Consider the following 18,455-nt stretch of genomic DNA (forward strand, 5'->3'; position numbering starts at 1 on the left):
AGTCTTGGCATGACAGTCTAAGACCCTTCTCAGGCCAGCCCCTCCTGGTCTTTGTAGCTGGCCCACCACTACCTTGTTCCTACTACCATATACCCCATCAGTCCTCTTGTTTCCACAAACACTATGTCTTTTCAGATCATTGCTGCTGCTGCTGTTAAGTTGCTTCAGTCGTGTCCGACTCTGTGCGACCCCGTATACGGCAGCCCACCAGGCTCCCCTGCCCCTGGAATTCTCCAGGCAAGAACACTGGAGTGGGTTGCCATTCCTTCTCCAATGCATGATTAGTGTTCTGCAATTGCTAAAGATGCCCCAGTTCATGGTTTCCTCTTCTTCCACAGTGATGGCATTTTTAGCTGGGCACCAAGTTATCCAGATTATGACAGCACATCCCAGCTTCCCTTGTAGGCAGCATGGCCCTGAGATGAAATTCTGGCTAAGACTACAAAAGGAGAAGCGTTTGTATCTTTGGCAGGCCCCAGGAACCTTCTCTAAGAGATTCTGCTGACTCTTCTTTGACCCTTCCCCCATCCTGTGGCCTGAGATGTGGGCCATCTTAGACATGCGGATGGAAAACATGCCCTGGGGATGCAACATGATGATTTGGAAGGAATCTGTGTCCCTGAACATTTCTTAGAGCAAAAGTCTTACCAGATGCTCTGGGTTAAATGCCTAAAGGCCTAGGGATTAAATAAGAGAGGGAGAGAAACTCTTTAAGCCATTGATATTTGAGTTTTCTATTTCTTCCCGATGAACCTAACTAATTGTACACCCATCATTATTCACTAAAGAAATACTTATTGAGAACTCCTGTGCACCTTGAACTGTTAGAGCCTCCAGGGATGCAGCTGGAATAAGCAGGGAGCAATGGCGCCACGTGCGGGTGGAGGTGATGGCAACTTGAAGCGGTCATGGCTGGAGAGGGTGCACTTGGAGGAACAGGTGAGGAAGCCTGGAAAGAGCACAGACAAGACTTCAAGACAGAACGTGACGATGACATCAGAGCCAAAGTTCCAGGAACACAAGAAGTTATAACCTGCAAATGATAAAATTCAGCCTCCCAAATGTCAATCATCACACTAAGTGACCAGAAAAGGTGAAAAAAAAAATGAACAAAATATGTTTTGCAAATATAAGCACAAACAGAGCAGCTATTGGTTATTACTGACACTTGGCTATTAATACCAAATACCTAGTTATTTAATACCGAATGAAGACTTTCGAGAGGAATTCTTAACAGGACAAAGTGAACGACTTTTTCTCGATGAAGGAGAAGAAAAAAGACAAAGAAATTCCCATCATGAACAATTATTCCAGATGAATAACACCAAAATACAGAAACTCCAAACAGTTAGAGTTATGTCTAAAATTTTAGAAAAAATAATAATATTGAGAAAATTTTAATATACCCCTACTTAAGGATTCAGTTCAGTTCAGTCATTCAGTCGTGTCCAACTCTTTGCGACCCCATGAATCACAGCACGTCAGGCCTCCCTGTCCATCACCAACTCCCAGAGTTCACCCAAACTCATGTCCATTGAGTCCGTGATGCCATCCAGCCATCTTATCCTCTGTCATCCCCATCTCCTCCTGCCCCCAAGCCCTCCCAGCATCAGAGTCTTTTCCAATGAGTCAACTCTTCGCATGAGGTGGCCAATGTATTGGAGTTTCAGCTTTAGCATCAGTCCTTCCAAAGAACACCTAGGACTGATGTTTAGAATGGACCGGTTGGATCTCCTTACAGTCCAAGGGACTCTCAAGAGTCTTCTCCAACACCACAGTTCAAAAGCATCAATTCTTCAGTGCTCAGCTTTCTTCACAGTCCAACTCTCACATCCATACATGACCACTGGAAAAACCATAGCCTTGACTAGATGGACCTTTGTTGGCAAAGTAATGTCTCTGCTTTTGAATATGCTATCTAGGTTGGTCATAACTTTTCCTCCAAGGAGTAAGCGTCTTTTAACTTAAGGATTAGCAGATACAAAATAATTTTTGATAGAGAAGATCTGAACGATTTATTTTTTAAATGATTTGATGCAAACTCTATACCATAAAACAGATTCTAAACTTTTTTTAAGTACCTTATGCTCTGCCTGTGTGGGGGCAGCGGGTAGATGGGAAATCTCTGCACATCCCCATCAATTTTGCTCTGAACCTAAAACCGTTCTAAAAAAATTAAGTCTTCATATTTTACAAGGTACGTAAATGGAACATTTTCAAAATTCAACCACAAAAAGCATTAATTAATATATAAAGAACAGGTACAAGCACACTATCTAATCACTATGCTATCAAACTTGAAATACTGCAAAAAAAAAAAAAAAAAAAACTACCTAGTTTTCTTAAATGACACACATACACACAGGCATCCACATACACACATTAAATATTTTAAATATTTCTGGGGGTGAAAGAAGAAACCAAAATGGCATCAAGATAATGTTAAGAAAATAACGGTGGTGGTGGTTTAGTTGCTTGGTTGTGTCTGACTCTTTTTGACTCCAGGGACTGTAGCTCACCAGGCTCCTCGTCCATGAGATTGTCCAGGCAAGAATACTAGAGTGAGTTGCCATTTCCATTTCCAGGGGATCTTCCCAACCCAGGGATCAAACTCAAGACTCCTGCATTGGCAGGTAGATTCTTTACTGACTGAGCCACCAGGGAAGCCCAAGGAAATAACCATAAAGAGAAGTTTTCAGACCATTAGCTAAGGCATGAGGAGTCTAACTGGGCTTGGGATGTGGAGAGCCACAAAGGAACCTTGCTTCCACCCTAACGATGACAATCTTGGTGATTAGCAAAACCATAACACTGGTTCAGCCCATCTCAGAGTTAAGATTGCAGGCAATGAAGTGAACCAAATTCGGTGGTGACAAGCCCTCCAAGGAAAATGGAATGTGAGGACTATTCCACCCATGTGGGAGCTCAGAAAGAAGAGGTGGCCGTCATTAACGCCAGGGGGAAGAAAACAACTCAAACATCATGGCTTCTTTAAGGGCCAAGTGCAGACCTCCATGAGGGCTGTGAATTCCTGGGAGCCTAAACACGGGCTATTCAAACCCACTCTGCAACTCTTTTCCTCAGGCTCCCTCAGAGACTCGCAGACAGGGTGGGGCGGGGCAGGGACCCGGGGGCACTCCCTTCCATGACACACGGGCACAGGATCCAGCTCTCATGCCCCGGGGACCCAGGCAAAGATCCTGGGCTGCTGGGGGAGGCATCATGGCCAGAGCTGGGCGATGCCAGGGGTGGGGTGGAAAACGCTCAGTCCCAGAGGAAAACTAACTGATCCTTGAGAGAGGGACAGAGGTGAAAACTGACTGCCGCTGGAGGAGGGCGGGGAGTTCTCTCCTACCAGGGCCACCTCCACACTCACTGCAGAGCTGTGTGTCCTTGGGGGAAGGCACAGGACCAACTGAGCAAGCCCTCCTCCAAGTTCAGACGCTCAGGGTCTGCCTAAGACTGAAGCCAAGACCTCAGGTGACCCAAGAACGTTCCCCTTCGCCCACCACCATCTCACTGAGTACACAGGCAGCAGCCACATACCATGGAGGGAGGGCAAGGGTGATGGGAGCAAGGGGTCTGTGGACCACATGTGCAGAACATACACCCACAGCAGCCCAGTCCCACAGTGAGTGCAGGTGACTTCACCTGAGCGCTCTGAAGGTGTGAAGCACTGCAGATAACTGCAGGAACAGTAAAATAACATGTTTGAAAAACTGATCCCTTCCCAGGAGCAGCTGGCGAGCGCTGCTCTAGGCTTGGCAGAGGACGCCTAGCTAAGATGAAACGAGTCTTTTCCTCGTCCTGGTTCCCGCTGCTGGCCAGACACGTCCTCTCCCAGCAACGGCAGAAGTGCAAGACAGCTGGCCGCATGGCACCAGCACTTTTTAAGGTTTCTCCTTGTACCGCTTCTGTCAACATACAATTGGCCAAGGCAAGTCACGTGGCTGAGCCCAGGCCCAGGAAAACTCACTTTGCCTGGACAACTATGTGGCTTAACGTTGGCTAATTAGAATGAGGAAGAGAGAGAGGCTAAGATCTCTCTGGGCTTTGACATTTTAGAATTGAACCATAGGGCACCTTTTCCAAGTGCGGGGCAAACAATAAATAAGGTGAAGAGTGAGAGTTTTGGGGCTGCCTCGGCCCACTGGGGTGGTCAGGATGGTCCTGACAATAACGCACAATAACACCCAAGAGGGGCTTCCCAGGCAGGAGACTTGGATTCCATCCCTTATCTGGGACGATTCCACATGTCTCAGAGCAACTAAGCCCGCGTGCTACAACTACTGAGCCTGAACTCTCGAGCCTGGGAACTGCAGCTACTGAAGCCTGCGCACCCTAGAGCCTGTTCTCCGCAAAGAGGAGCCAACAAAGAGGAGCCCAGGCACCGCGACTAGAGAGTAGTTCCTGCTTGCTGCAAATAGAGAAAAACCTGTGAGCAGTGAAGACCCAGCACAGCCAATAAATAAATTATATATATATTAAAAACGAATACACCAGAAGTGCCCCCAAACGGAGCCTTCCTCTCTGCCCAAGTTACCAAAGAAAAATAGTCAGGACTTTCTTATAAATACATACCTACTTCCAGGCTTCTCCATTCAATTTGTCATTCACAATTCAGTGGAATCAGTGGCACACATTAAATCGGGTAGAGGAAGATATACAATAAATGCGTATACTTTTAGAAGGCTGCTTCAGTTTCATGGGGGAAAAAAAACAATGGAGAGCCAAGGGACGTAATTGGGAAAGAGGTAAAATTCATAGTCTAAGTCAAAAATGTTAATTCTAGTGTGAATAAGGGAACGGTGCAGGGCCTGCAGGTTTCGAGCTTGGTTTTGAGTGATTCACAGGTTGAGTCACCTTAGTGCGTTGCCAGTTACATCGGAGATGGATCGGAGGTGGCCAGGTGCCCCTGTATAACATCAGAACGAATCAAGTTCACATCACAGGTTCTGTCACAACGCGGCTGGCCTCTGCAGAGCTCTGGGTGCAGCCACGAAGGAGAGCAGCGAAGGGCGAGGCAGCGTGGAACGAAGCCTTACACATCTGAAACTGAGTATTATGGACTCTAAATATAGGTGCAAATAACCGCTCTGACAGGAAATAATATATCACTGAGTTACACTTTCTATGTTTGAAATCTGAAGAGACTTTTCTTTTTCTCTGCTGTGATCTATCTTTAGAAGAAAAAGAAAGCCCTTCACAGTTTGGAAATTCAAGGGCTCAGAATTTAGACACAAGGGATTCCGTGACTTCTCAACCTAGGTCATTAAAAAAAAAAAAATGAAACTGAACTAGTGAGAGTCATTGGGTCCTTTAGCTAAGAATAGTAGTGAGTCTCTGCTATCATCTTGGACCAGGGTTCTGGGGACAGGGTTCCCAAGAAGCACGTGTCTCCAGCAAAATGCCTGCACCCTATCCTCACCTCACCTTCAGCCAGCGCTTTCATCAGAGGAGTACAGTAAGTCCTGTACGTGCGAACAAGCTCCCTTCTGAAAGTGTGCGGAAGTCCAGTTTGGAAGTCCAACAAAGTACTCAAAGTACTCAAAGTCCAAAGTACTCAACTAACACTATCAGCTGTATAAGTACTGTCCTATAATAGGTTTATGATACTTTTCACACAAATAATGGGAACGTAAAAAAAACCAAACACCAAAATAAAGAAAACATTTTTAATCTTACAGTACCTTGGAGTACAGTAGTACAGTAGCTGGCGTACAGGGGCTGGCAGGCACGTTTGCATCTTTGCAAGTTTAAACCTTGAAGATTTGTATGTGAGGGACTTACTGGTATTGTAAACCAGTCCTTTTGAGTTACAGATGATTCAGATGCAAACTAAGGAAAATGATGAAGGGAAGGGGAGTGCTATGACTGAGTCATGTCTCCACCAAAACTCACATATTGAAGCTCTAACTCCCTAGTGTGGCTGTGTTCAGAGGGAAGGGCTTTAAGGAGAGGATTAAGGTTAAGTGAAGTCATCATGGTGGGGCCCTAATCCAATAAGACCAATGACCTGATCAGAAGAGAAAGAAATACGGGGCCACTCACGCAGAGAAGCGGCCACGTGAGGACCTGGCAAGAAGACGGCCAGCTGCAAGCCGAGGGGAGAGGCCTCAGGAGAACCAGCCCTGCTGACACCTTGACCTTGGACTTCCAGGCTGCAGAACTGTAAGAAAATAAATGTCTGATGTTTAGGCCGCCCTGTCCATAGTAATTCGCTATGGCAGTCCTAGCAACCTCATGAGGGAAGTAACATTAATTAATCATCCTCTAGGCTTCCCAGGTGGCACTAGTGGTAAAGAACCCGCCTGCCAGTGCAGGAGACGTAAGAGATGTGGATTGCATCCCTGGGTTGGGAAGATCCCTGGAGGAGGGCATGGCAACCCACTCCAGTATTCTTGCCTGGAGAATCCCATGGACGAGGAGCCTGGCAGGCTACAGTTCATGGGGTTGCAAAGAGTTGGACATGACTGAAGGGACTTAGCATGCACCCAGATGGCCAGCCCTGAGACAAACAGCCCATTAACTTAGTCCTCTCAACAGCCCAGGGAGTAAGTGAAAAGAGAGAACTAAGTTTTAGAGACAAGCTTGCTCAAGGTCACAGGATGATGGCCTTTGAATCTCAATTGTCTATTTGATTTTAAAATTCAAAAGGTTTCTCAAATATTAGTGTGCTTCAGAATATTCAAGGGAATTTGTTTAGATTTTAGATCCCATGAAGATAAGATGTAGGTTCAATCCCTGGGTCAGGAAGATCCCCTGTAGGAGGAAATGGCACCCCACTCCAGTATCCTTGCCTGCAGAATCCCATGGACAGAGGAGCCTGGTGGGCTACAGTCCATAGGGTTGCAAAGAGTCAGACATGACTGAGCACACACACACTCACACACACACACACACACACACACACACACACACACACACACATCTGCTGACTAAGCTTGATGCCTGGGACCTGAGCCTCTGTATTCCTGTTGTTGCCATTGCTGATGTTTGGGCCTCTGTATTTTTACCAAGGTCCCAGGGGATGTGGATTCACACTATTGCCTTGGTTCATGAGGCTGGTCGTTTTTTTCACCTTTCCAGGGTAGATAAGCAGCTGTCTAAGACTAGTAAGGCTAATTCAACATCTTTCTTAAGCTCTCAGCTTTATTAGAACTCTACCAGCTATCACTTTCATTACCTTTTATGGGGGAAATCTCCAACAACATCAATTTTTAAAAAATTATTTATTTGGTCTTAGTTGCAGAATGCAGGATCTTTAGTTGTGGCACGTGAACTCTTAGTTGCAATATGTGAGATCTAGTTCCCTGACCAGGGATTGAACCTGGGCCCCCTGCATTGGGAGCTCAGAGTCTTAGCCACTGGACCACCAGGGAAGGCCCCCAACAACATCAGTTTAAAAAACATTTTAAACACGCAATCACACGACCCTGAAAGTCTTTAGTTTCTGAAGGTATGTCTTACTCTACATTCTGAGGCATTCACATATGAATCTAAGAATTTTTAGCATGGAGGTGTCTACAGTCTCTGACCTGTTTATTGTCAGCCTCATCCCATAAAACAAAATATCACCAGGATAAAAATGCCGAATGGTTTTGGAACGCCAATAACTATGCTTTACTTAATGATGTTTTGTAAATTTGGAGTTCAGTTTATTGCATTCAGTTTATTGCATTCTCAGAAAATACGTGTACCCACAGTTACCTCTGGTTGTTGGGTTATCATTTTGTGCACAGAACTAAATACCAGATATTCCTTCCTTAGCCAGGTTTCCAGAGCTTTCTAATTGGTCTCAAGGAGAAAGATATGTGTGCAGGCCAGCCTATTTTCCAACTGTCAAGCAATATCCTTCTCAGGGAACATCAGATCCCGCAGGCATGGACTGCCAGCCACTTCACCATCAAATAGGAATGTAATTTGCTTCTACGGGATCCTTTTGAGGCCCGGTTCTTGATTTCTTTTCCACTGTTTTAGGAATGCAGTAAAATCAGAAACTTTGTTTGGCTGCAAGGATTGTTAGCTATTTCCTAACTGTTCCTCCAGGGGAAAGGGGACAGTCAGAGGAACGAGAAGATGGCAAAAATCAATAGAGTCTACCTAAGTGACCTCTCTCTCTGCCCTGACATCCGAGCCTGTGCTCACAGCAAACGGGGAAGCCGGTGGACCTGCAAGGCCCCGGTCAAGGCAGATCCACGGCCGGAGGGGGCAGGCACAGGGGGAGCCAGACCTGCTTTCCTCCAGCTCATCCCTGCTGGAGGGCAGGGGGCACTCACAAGAAGAAGCTGCTCCCCAAAACAGCTTCTGCAGAGCCTAGCCAGAGGCACCCAGAGGAGGCACTGGAGGAGGCAGTCTGCCCCGAGGCCACCAGATTGTACACTTGAAAAGGGCAAATTTTATGGCATGTGGATTATTACACCCAGTTTAAAAAGGCTATATGAGGGACTTCCTTGCTGGTGCAGTGGGATAAGAGTTCACCTTCCAATGCAGAGGGTGTGGGTTTGATCCCTGCTTAGGTAGCTAAGATCCCAAATGCCTCCTGGACAAAAAAACAGAACATAAAACAGCAGAAGCAATATTGCAACAAATTCAATAAAGACTTAGGCTATATGAGAAAAAAAAAATCTCCACCAAGAGCTTCCAGTTTAGATACGTTAAGAAGTGAGAGAAAGGCAACAGGCTTGCAAAGATGACCTTGGAAACACCAAGAGACAGGAGGTGGTCACCATCTGGGGAGCAGAGGTCCCTGTTAGCAAGCTGGGCGGGTTGACAGGTCGGCTGTCACAGCTTCCTGGTCTTGCTTCGAGAGAGTCCCATTCCTGAGAAGTCCGAGGAGGAGGTGTTTTGTCCCCAGGGCAGATACAGAGTGGCAGGCTCCCTGAGATCTGATACACCTCCCACTGCTGCCCATGGGGTGAAGGGGGACCCGTCTTTAGGTTGGGCTATAAGTCCACGGCTTCACCCCTTCTATGTCATCCACGCTGACCCTCATTAGTGAGTCACCCAACCCAAGGCCCCTGCAGAAACCGCCTCATCTCAGGCATGAGCTGTCTGCACACGCAGCCTCTTGAGAGCTTCGCTCCTAAAACCAGCGTCTTTGCCCGGCTTTGTCCTCTTTGTGCCTAGGTCATTCAGACTCCGCTGTTCAGCTGCCCGCCCTTAAGCCAAGGGACATGACGGTGCTCCAGGCATCATGGACCATAAAAGGGTCCCAGGTCCCCAGCTGGGGACCGCTGCCCCTCGGTTCCCTCACTCTGACTATTCTGGGCAAGTTTGTGCACACAGCCTAAGGCAGAATTACCAGGCCATGCTCCCTTCTCTGAGATCACAGCCGTCCTCTCTTGATTCAAGTCTTCCTCTCCAGGATTCCTATTTCTTCTGACCCAGGACATCGGTTCTTTCTTCTTGTTGACTGTAAGCGATCAAAGCCAAGGAAGGATGCTTAGGTCAAAGCTGACACTACATTTGGAAGCACAACACGTGAATATGCCTACGTGTGGATATAGAGAACATCTGAAAGGGCATGCTGAAACAGAGTGCTCATCTTTGGGAAGGGGAGTGCAATTAGTAGAGGAGGCCAGAGGACTAGTGCGTTGTCTTGGCTATTTGCTTTATATATATCTTTATGATTTTAATGTTTGATGAGTGGAGAAAAATTTAATTGTATGAAATGATTCTCGCTGGAGCCAGAAAGAGTACACAGACCTAAATAGCTTAAGATGACTGAATCACTTTGCAAAGCCTGCAGAGTCAGGTCTGTTTTCCTTAAAAATAATATACTATCTCGATGTTTAAGATATGCTAAGAATAGGAATAAAGAGTAATAAATGCACATGCCCTCATCAGGGCTTCAGTGGTGAAGAATTCGCCTGCCAATCAGGAGACCTGGGTTCCATCCCTGGGTTGGGAAGATCCTCTGGAGAAGGGAATGGCAATCCACTGCAGTATTCTTGCCTGGAGAATCCCATGGACAGAGAAGCCTGGAGGGGTACAGTCCATGGAGTTGCAAAGAGTCAGGCATGACTGAGCCACTAACACACACACACACGTCCTCATCACGTGGCTTAAGACATCAAACACTGTCCACAGGGCAAAAGCGGGACCCACGACCCTCCTTGTTCGCCTTACTCTAACTTCACCGGGAGGTGGTCCTGCGACTGCAGCTGGGCGACACTGCTGCTTTCTGGAAGCTAGAAATCAAAGGGAAGAGAGGTGGCTGGTGAATGAGGTCTTCTGTGTTCTCTGTTATGAGCACTTGCAATTGGGCTTCCTCTAATAGGTTATGTTCTGCAGACTCAAATGTGATGCATATGTCTTAGAAATTAATGATGCAATTAAATGATCTGTCCTCTCCAGAGTGCTTGCTGGTGGTTCCAGGAGTACTTCATCTTCTTTTTCTTCCAGCAGAATTGATGAAGCCCAAGTTGATTTCATGTAGATAAACTATAAAGAATGCTCACAAAGACTGCCTATAAATAAGAATCACAGATTGAACCTTTTCCTAATGGTGTAGATTCTGTTTCTGATTGTTCCAAAATCCTTTTTTTTTTTCTTTTTGATCAATGATTGGTTTATGTTTTTGTTGTTGCTGCTTGTTTTCCTGAAAGAAATGTAATTTAAGTAGTGCTCAGCATGTCCATTTGTTAATACCTGTGTGTGAGTGTTGGGTGATAAGGCCCGGTTCCCTTCAGTTTAAAAACTGTACTGAGACTAAGACACGTGCATTATCTGAGAAAGAACCCAGTGTTCTGCCAATTGGCAGCATCAGCTCCACTTGTCAACATGAAAAGGTTTAAGTGTGAAGGGCTGGTGTACCCAGACTGGAACGGTCCTTCTTATGTCTGTGCAATTAAAGAGAGGTGCTCCCTGGGTCTGCCTCGTCCATCCATCTCTGGGAAGGGTAAGGACTAGAAATGGCTCACTGCTCAAAATATCAAAATTAGACCCATCTGGCTCACCTCCCTCTCTTTAATGTCATTCAGGGTGTTTGTCTGACTTGGACAATTAAAAAGACCAAAAAAAATCCCTTAAGAACTAAAATGTGTTAGCTATCTTACCCATCCAAAATCATAATACACAATATATACCCATATAGATCATAATATGTTGTGAAATTTACTGAGTTAAATTTAACCAAATATACTACGGATTTCAAACAACAGCTATGTTTTCAAAATATCGCTCTCCCTGATTCCCCCCACGCGCCGTGCCACCCTCAACCTGGGTGGGAGTCAGTTATCTGTCCTGGTTCCAGCCTCTGCTTTCACCATCTCGATCAAGAGTGTCTGATCCATTTCTCAATTCCAGCTTCATCCAGATTTCATGCCGATGTGGTCATGAAATTTGTCCTAACAAATCAGATAATACAGATGAGCCATAATTATTTTAGAGATGGAAAAAAATGAGGGCAGAGAAGCTAGGACTTGCCCAAGATCCTCTGAGTCAGAGATGAAGTCAGACCTAGAATTCCACATTCCTGGTCCCTGATGTGCCACGCTTTACTCAGAGTGCTTTGTGTCTCATAAAGAAGATTGAAAGATGCTAATTAAGAAAACGCTAATTAACCAGTGCAGTGGGTGGGTGGGGCTCTCAACAGGACATGCAGCAAAGTCCAGAGAAAATGTCTGCTTCAGAGACCTCATCTTGACATCCTGTATCTTTTCCTGTATCTTCTTTATAGTGAAACCATCTTTTTGGGACATTTTTACTGAGAATTGAGGACTGATACTTACTTGAGACAACTGTTTCAGAGAATCCCAGAGACCCCAAAGTCCTGCAGATCTGGGCTGTGTTTGGATTTGCCGTGAATTTCTCAGCTACTGTGTTAGCATTTCAAGCCAGCTGGAGATAAGCCAGGAATGAGAAAACGAGCTAGAAGAATCTAATGCCCTTGGTTTAATAGCTGCTTTAAACTCGTAATGGAGTTAACAACAGACTGTTTTTTGGCTAGTGATTAATTCTTGTAATGACTTGGTTTTCGTTTGCCATGGCTTGTCTAAAATACTTTCCTTGCATAATCTTCTGTCATAAACTTTTCTGGTTTAAAGTTAAAAGATGAAGACAGCTAACAAATAGGAAGGGGCATTTTTAGCCATTTCCGTGGAGTGAGGTTAAACCCAGAGTCAGTTTCACCTTGACCTTGAACTGGACGAGTGCTGAGGAGGCTCAGTTCTGCAAGCAAAGCACAAATGTGTTATTCTATCAGACTGAAGCTGCCTGTCCTTTCTAGCTGAGAGAGGGCACTCCAGAAGCAGCTTCCACGCAATGTGCCATGTTTGCCATTGCTCCAAAGGGAAAGGGTTGATTGATCCCTGAGCCTGTAGCTCACAGCCCATGCTTTGGTAAATTCTCCCAAGGCTGTCCTCTGGAAGGTAATTCAGGAGTGGGAGGTATTACTCCTTTGTTTACCATAATAGGGCTCTTGATGAGAGAAAGTGGATGTACCCTCTTTATTCCTACTGCATCTTTGCTGTTGTTTAGTTGCTAAATTGTGTCCAACTTTTTGTGACCCCATGGACTGTAGCCCACCAGGCTCCCCTGGTGAGAATACTGGAGTGGGTTGCCATTTCCTTCTCTAGGGGATCTTCCCGGACCAGGGATCGAACCCAAGTCTCCTGTGTTGGCAGGTGGATTCTTTAAGTGGTCCAGGTTGTTTCTAGACTCCAAGAGTGATACCTTCTGACCTTTGCAAGTTTACAGGGCTCTGGCTGGTTTCTGGGGTGCCACATTCCAGGCTTCGTTGTCCCTGACCTGAAATACGACATGAACGGATGGCGCTGGCCACTGCAGTGATGCACACGTCTTTAGGAAAGGACTCGGGGCTGCTGGAGAAGAGGTTCTGGAGTCCACAGTCCTCGTGGAGACCAGGGGCGTTAAATCAACTCTGTGCATGAAGCACACAGACCATGTCGTCCTGGGATATCAAGAATAAATCTAGTTGATGGAAAATGGTCTGGAGGTTCCTTAAGAAACTAAAGCTAGAGTTGCCATATGATCCAGCAAGCCCACTCCTGGGCTTGGGCGAAAACACTAATTCGAAAAGATACACGCACTCCTAAGTTCACAGCAGCACTATTTACAATAGCCAAGACATAGGAGCAACTAATGTCCACTGACAGATAAATAAAGATGTGAGATATATATGTATACACACTATATACACTATACATACACACTAAAACATTATTCAGCCACAAAAAAATGAAATGATGCCATCTGCAGCAACACGGATGGACCTGGAGATGATTATATCGAGGGAGTAAGAGAACGACGAAAACCGTATGATATCACTTCTCCGCTAAATCTAAACTACGGCACAAACGAACTTACCTGTGAAACAGAAACAGACTCACAGACACAAAGAACAGACTCGGGTTTGCCAAAGGGTGGCGATGGAGGAGAGATGGATAGGAAATTTGGGGTTAGCAGATGCACACTATCATACACAAGACGGATAAACAGCATGGTCCTACTGTATAGCACAGGGACATTCAGTATCCTGTGATAAACCATAATGGAAAAGAACATTTTATATATATATATATATACACATACACACATGTATATATACACACACATGCATACACACACACACACACACACACACACACACAGGCTTCCAGGATTCCAAGAATCCCCCTGCAATCCAGGAGACCTATGTTCGATTCCTGGGTGGAGAAGATCCCCTGGAGCAGGACATGGCAACCCACTCCAGTATTCTTTCCTGGGAAATCCCATGGACAGAGGAGCCTGGGAGGCTATGGGTCCACGGGGTTGCAAAACATGACTTAGCGACTAAACAACAACATTTGAGATGGTGGTTGCTCTGTCATTTGAGTCACGATGATGAGGAGAAGACTCAGCCTTTCCATTTGCAAGGGTCTTTTAAAATGAGTCAGAAATAAACCTTTTTGCATTTATTAAAAACTAAATAAATGATTTAAAAGTGACAGAAAAGGCTACATCAGCTACTGGGGATTTCAGGTGGGGACGAGAAAGAAACAATAAAAGAGATCTGGAAGGCCACGAAGGGGAGAGAAAACTGCTTTCTGCCTGCCCTCTTTGGAGCCCTGGAGGAATAGATGAGTTATGCAACTTATTGCCAGACTGCTTGCCTGTTTGCCAAAACAAGCCATAGCAATTCACACACCTACCTGCCACACAGGAAGATGCTTCTTCATCTGAAACTTTGCCAGGACTGCTTGCCTTAACTACTGCCACTCTGCTGAATAAAATTCTATAGTGTCAATTTGCAGCCCTAGGTTCACAAACAAGATCAAGTCCATCATGGAAATTTAGCATTTGGAAGCCAGACTGGATGTTAGGAATTCCTGCAGCCTTGGGACGTGGAGTGAGGGTCAAAGTCTCAGAGTGAACTGCGATGACCCTTTGGTAGGACAGTTCTCAGATCCATGCTACCCATTAGATGCAAAATTATTCCCAAAAATTCACCTGTAAAAGGAAAGATGGACTTCCCTGGTGGTTCTGTTGCTAAGACCCCAATGCAGGTCAGGGAACTAGATCCCACATGCCACACTAAGAGTTCCCACACTGCAACTAAAGATCCCATATGCCACAACTGAGACCCAGCACAGCCAAGTAAACAAATAAAAGGAAAGATGACCTGCTATGACCCTAAACTTTCTGGCAGTACGATCTCATCGTGATCAAGGCCATTGATTACATTCAGTGGCTACAGGGCTGCGTCTCAAATACTTGGTGTTTGCTGGGCACTAATGTCCAGGTCTATTTAATGGCATCTTGCAGGCTTCTTGTTGCAGTTTTATTTTTTAACTTTCCATATTTGAAGACCTTGGGTTAACCACTTTTTTCTGACAATCTGGTTAGGCCTGTTTCCAGTAGGACAGACAAGTGTTGAGTACACAATGACCCCCACCCCTGAGGCAAATGGCTTTGGAAAAAGTCCAGTGACCAGAACTCACCTACTTTCCAAAAGCTGTATGTAGGTTAGTGAGTTTCACAGCCTTGCATTGCGTGATTTCCAAAGCCCTTCACCTGTGAGGTGGGAGGGGGAGGTGTGGCCCCACGGTCATCTTCTTTCCGTGGATCAGAATATGCTGGCCAATCACACCAGAAAAACAACCATTGGAGAAGATTTCTTCACATATACTGAAGTTTTAATTCATTAATGAAAAAACCACCAGGATGACAAAGTTGGCTCAAGAGGGACTATGCGGGCTTCCCTGGTGGTTCAGTGTTAGAGTCCGCCTGCCAATGCAGGAGACACTGATTAGATACCTGATACAGGAGGATCCTGGAGCAATTTGGAGCAACCAAGTCTGTTCACCGCAACTGCTGAACCTGTGCTCTGGAGCCTGGGAGCCACAATTACCGAGTCTGCGTGCCCACAGCTACTGAAGCCCATGCATCCTGGAGCCTGCGCTCTGCAACAAGAGAAGGCACTGCAACTCGAGAGGAGTCCCTGCTCGCCACAACTAGAGAAAAGCCCATGCAGCAACGAAGACCCAGCAGAGCCAGTAAATAAATAAATAATTTTTTAAAATACATTAAAAAAAGGGGAATATGCAAGTTGAAAATTATAAAGTCAATGGATAAAAAGAAATTCTGAAATAGCATTGCCAATTTTGATAGAAAACTGGCTAATGTCCTACAGGGTGAAAATGATAACACTGAAGGGTCTCTTCTATTAAACAGAAAAATAAATCATCCCCCATTATCCATTTTAGAGAGTTGTAAAATTTCTGGGCTTTAATCAACTGCAAAGTTCTGTTTCCCAGAGAGGCAGAGTTTTTGCTAATATGAACAACATTACCATAGCCATCTTTGTGCACATGTGTGACTCTATCTAAAGGATAAATTCTTAGAAATGAAATTTCTGAGTATACTCATTTTTAATTTCCTGAGTATATTAATTTTTTATTCTGAGGAATCTTGAAGAGCAAAAATATGATAATTTTATTCTCACTCAAAGGGAATAAGAAGCAAAAACCACAAGAGCCACCATCTGTGTCTCCTTCAGCAAGAGCTTAGCTGATCCTAAGTCTCTCGTATATTATGTTTCTCTCAGAAAACACAAAATCACCCCAGTTCAGCTGGTTTAACTTCGGCCTGCTCTCTTAAGATTTCTTTATGCATAGCATCCACAAAGATGAGATTGTGCATGGGTTTTTAAGGCTATTTTACACAAATAGCATGCTTCCTGTGCATTTTCTCAGGTTAGTCTTCCTCAAAATCGTATTATTATCCCACTTGAATTTATCATATAAACTTTTTTTCTTTTCCCTAATACAATTCCCTCTCTCCAATGGCAAAGTTAATTCCCAAGTCCTGCTATGGAGATACAGTGTAATAGAAAGCCATCTATTTTGAAGAGGCATTCACTATGCATTGTCTAGGCAGAGGCACAGATGGCCTATGGCCATAGTTTAAAGAACATGTTTCTAACTGAAGAAAATTACTCTGGTTTTCACAGAAATACAGTCGCTGATAAAGCTGAGGAGGGCACATCTAAAAATGAGAACATGGCCATTCCCCCCGGTGTTTATTTGGTACTTGCTTTATTGCATACTCTTCCAGCTGGACCCCTACTCCTGTCTCCCTCTGCACGTTTAGCCAAAGTCAATATCTCTGTTTCTCCCCACTCCCTGCCCCGAGTCTCTCCTTCACCGTGGGGAGGTGTACACCATCATGTGGGCACGTCCCCCTCTGCCTCCCCCAGACATCACAGCATCACTGATCCACATACTCCCCTTTCCTGAGTCAGTCCTGTCTCCTCGCTCTTCCCCAGTCCTGGAACCACTCCTTTGCTTCCTTCTGAGCTGGAAAGCAATGGCTTTCTTTCCCCTTCCCTTTACTGGCATATGTTTTATTTATTGATGCTTTTTTTTTTTTTTTTTTTTAGATTTCAAAAGCAGAATACAAACCTGTAAAAACATCAAACAGACCGGAAGCAAATAAAACGTAAAAAAGTGCCTCATCCACTCTCCCACTGCCTCCCCATCACTCACTGTTAACAGCTGAGTGTGTATTTTTATCAGGCGTTTGTAACATATAAACAAACATATATTAATAGCTATTTCTGTAAGTTCTGCAACTATAATGGGAACATAGCAAACAGTTCTATATCTTGCTTTATTATTGTTATTTTAAAAAGTTGCTTGAAAAATGTAAACAATACAGAAGCTTTGAAGGCATGAGTAGCACACACACACAGTCAAAAGACGGAAACACATTTTAGCTTTAAGGCCTCCCAAGTAGCTCAGTGGTAAAGAAGCCACCTGCCAAGGCAGGAGACGCAAGAGGCTAGGGTTTGATCCCTGGGTTGGGAAGATCCCTTGGAGAAGAAAATGGCAACCCACTCCGGTTTTCCTGCCTGGAAAATCCCATGGACAGAGTAGCCCGGCTACAGCCCATGGGGTTGCAGAGTCAGACGTGACTGAGCACACATACATATTAGCCTTAAAGGCATAAAGCATAACATGGCTTTTCCAGAAACCCAACCCAATGACTTTCACTTAAATGATCTAAACTAGATTCTAAGGCCACATAACTGTAAAGTCACCTGGGAGAGTCAGGGTCTTAGCTGGACACATTCATACTCCACTGGAAACCAGTGTTTTGCATACAAGAAAGGCAGACTGAAACTGGGGAGGCAACTAACTGTATCTGCCACACCTGCTTGGTTTCTACTTCTCGGAATATCGTGCAGATTAAGAAGTAGAGTTTTGAAAAGTCTATGTAGTTTAAATTAGTGGGGCACAAGTTTTACGAGTCAATCAAAAGAAGCTTGCTAATAGTACTTTTATTTTCTTAATCACTGCTGTCAAACGAAGTTTGATAAAGTCTCTCACCATGATTCTGTATTTTACCTGGCAACACAAGGACTTGAGAATGCTTTATTGAAAATTATTAAAAATCGTAGCTCGTACTTACAAAACACTTGCTACATATCAAGCGTGGTTCTAAGTGGTTCCCCATATGTTAACTAATTTAAGCATCATCAATAACCCTATGAGAAAACACTATTACTCTCCTCATATTAAAAGATGTAGATAGACATACAGAGAGATTAATAAACTCGCCTAATTAGGCTTCCCAGGTGGCGCCATGGTAAAGGTTCAGGATGGGGAGCACGGGTATACCTGTGGCGGATTCATTTTGATGTTTGGCAAAACTAATACAATATTGTAAAGTTTAAAAATAAAATAAAATTAAAAAAAAAAAAAAGAATCTGCCTGCCAATTCAGCATACTGCAGGAAACTCAGGTTTGATCCCTGGGTTAGGAAGATCCCCTGGAGGAGGAAATGGCAACCCACTCCAGTGTTCTTGCCTGGAGAGGAGCCTGGTGGGCTACAGTCCATGGGGTGGCAAAGAGTTGGATGCGACTGAGCGACTGAGCACATACAAAGCAGGGTAGGACATACCAGATAATTAGCACCAGGGTTGGGATTTGAGCCGAAGAAATCTGTAT

The 18,455-nt window shown here is 44.8% G+C and overlaps 1 long non-coding RNA gene and 1 other non-coding gene across 2 annotated transcripts in view; both read right to left on the minus strand.

Annotated features, from left to right (window-relative positions):
* Positions 1-211: 211 nt before the first annotated feature.
* The window catches only part of LOC113902346, a 31,591-nt gene continuing 13,347 nt past the window's right edge, over positions 212-18,455 (minus strand). Inside the window, exon 3 of the long non-coding RNA XR_003513783.1 lies at positions 212-949. This is a non-coding gene — a long non-coding RNA (uncharacterized LOC113902346). The remainder of the gene's footprint in view (positions 950-18,455) is intronic.
* TRNAG-CCC lies at positions 7,310-7,382 on the minus strand. The gene has a single exon. It is a non-coding gene; the product is annotated as a tRNA-Gly (tRNA).

Source organism: Bos indicus x Bos taurus, chromosome 12 (genome assembly GCF_003369695.1).
Source record: "Bos indicus x Bos taurus breed Angus x Brahman F1 hybrid chromosome 12, Bos_hybrid_MaternalHap_v2.0, whole genome shotgun sequence".
Classification (NCBI taxonomy): Eukaryota; Metazoa; Chordata; class Mammalia; order Artiodactyla; family Bovidae; genus Bos; species Bos indicus x Bos taurus.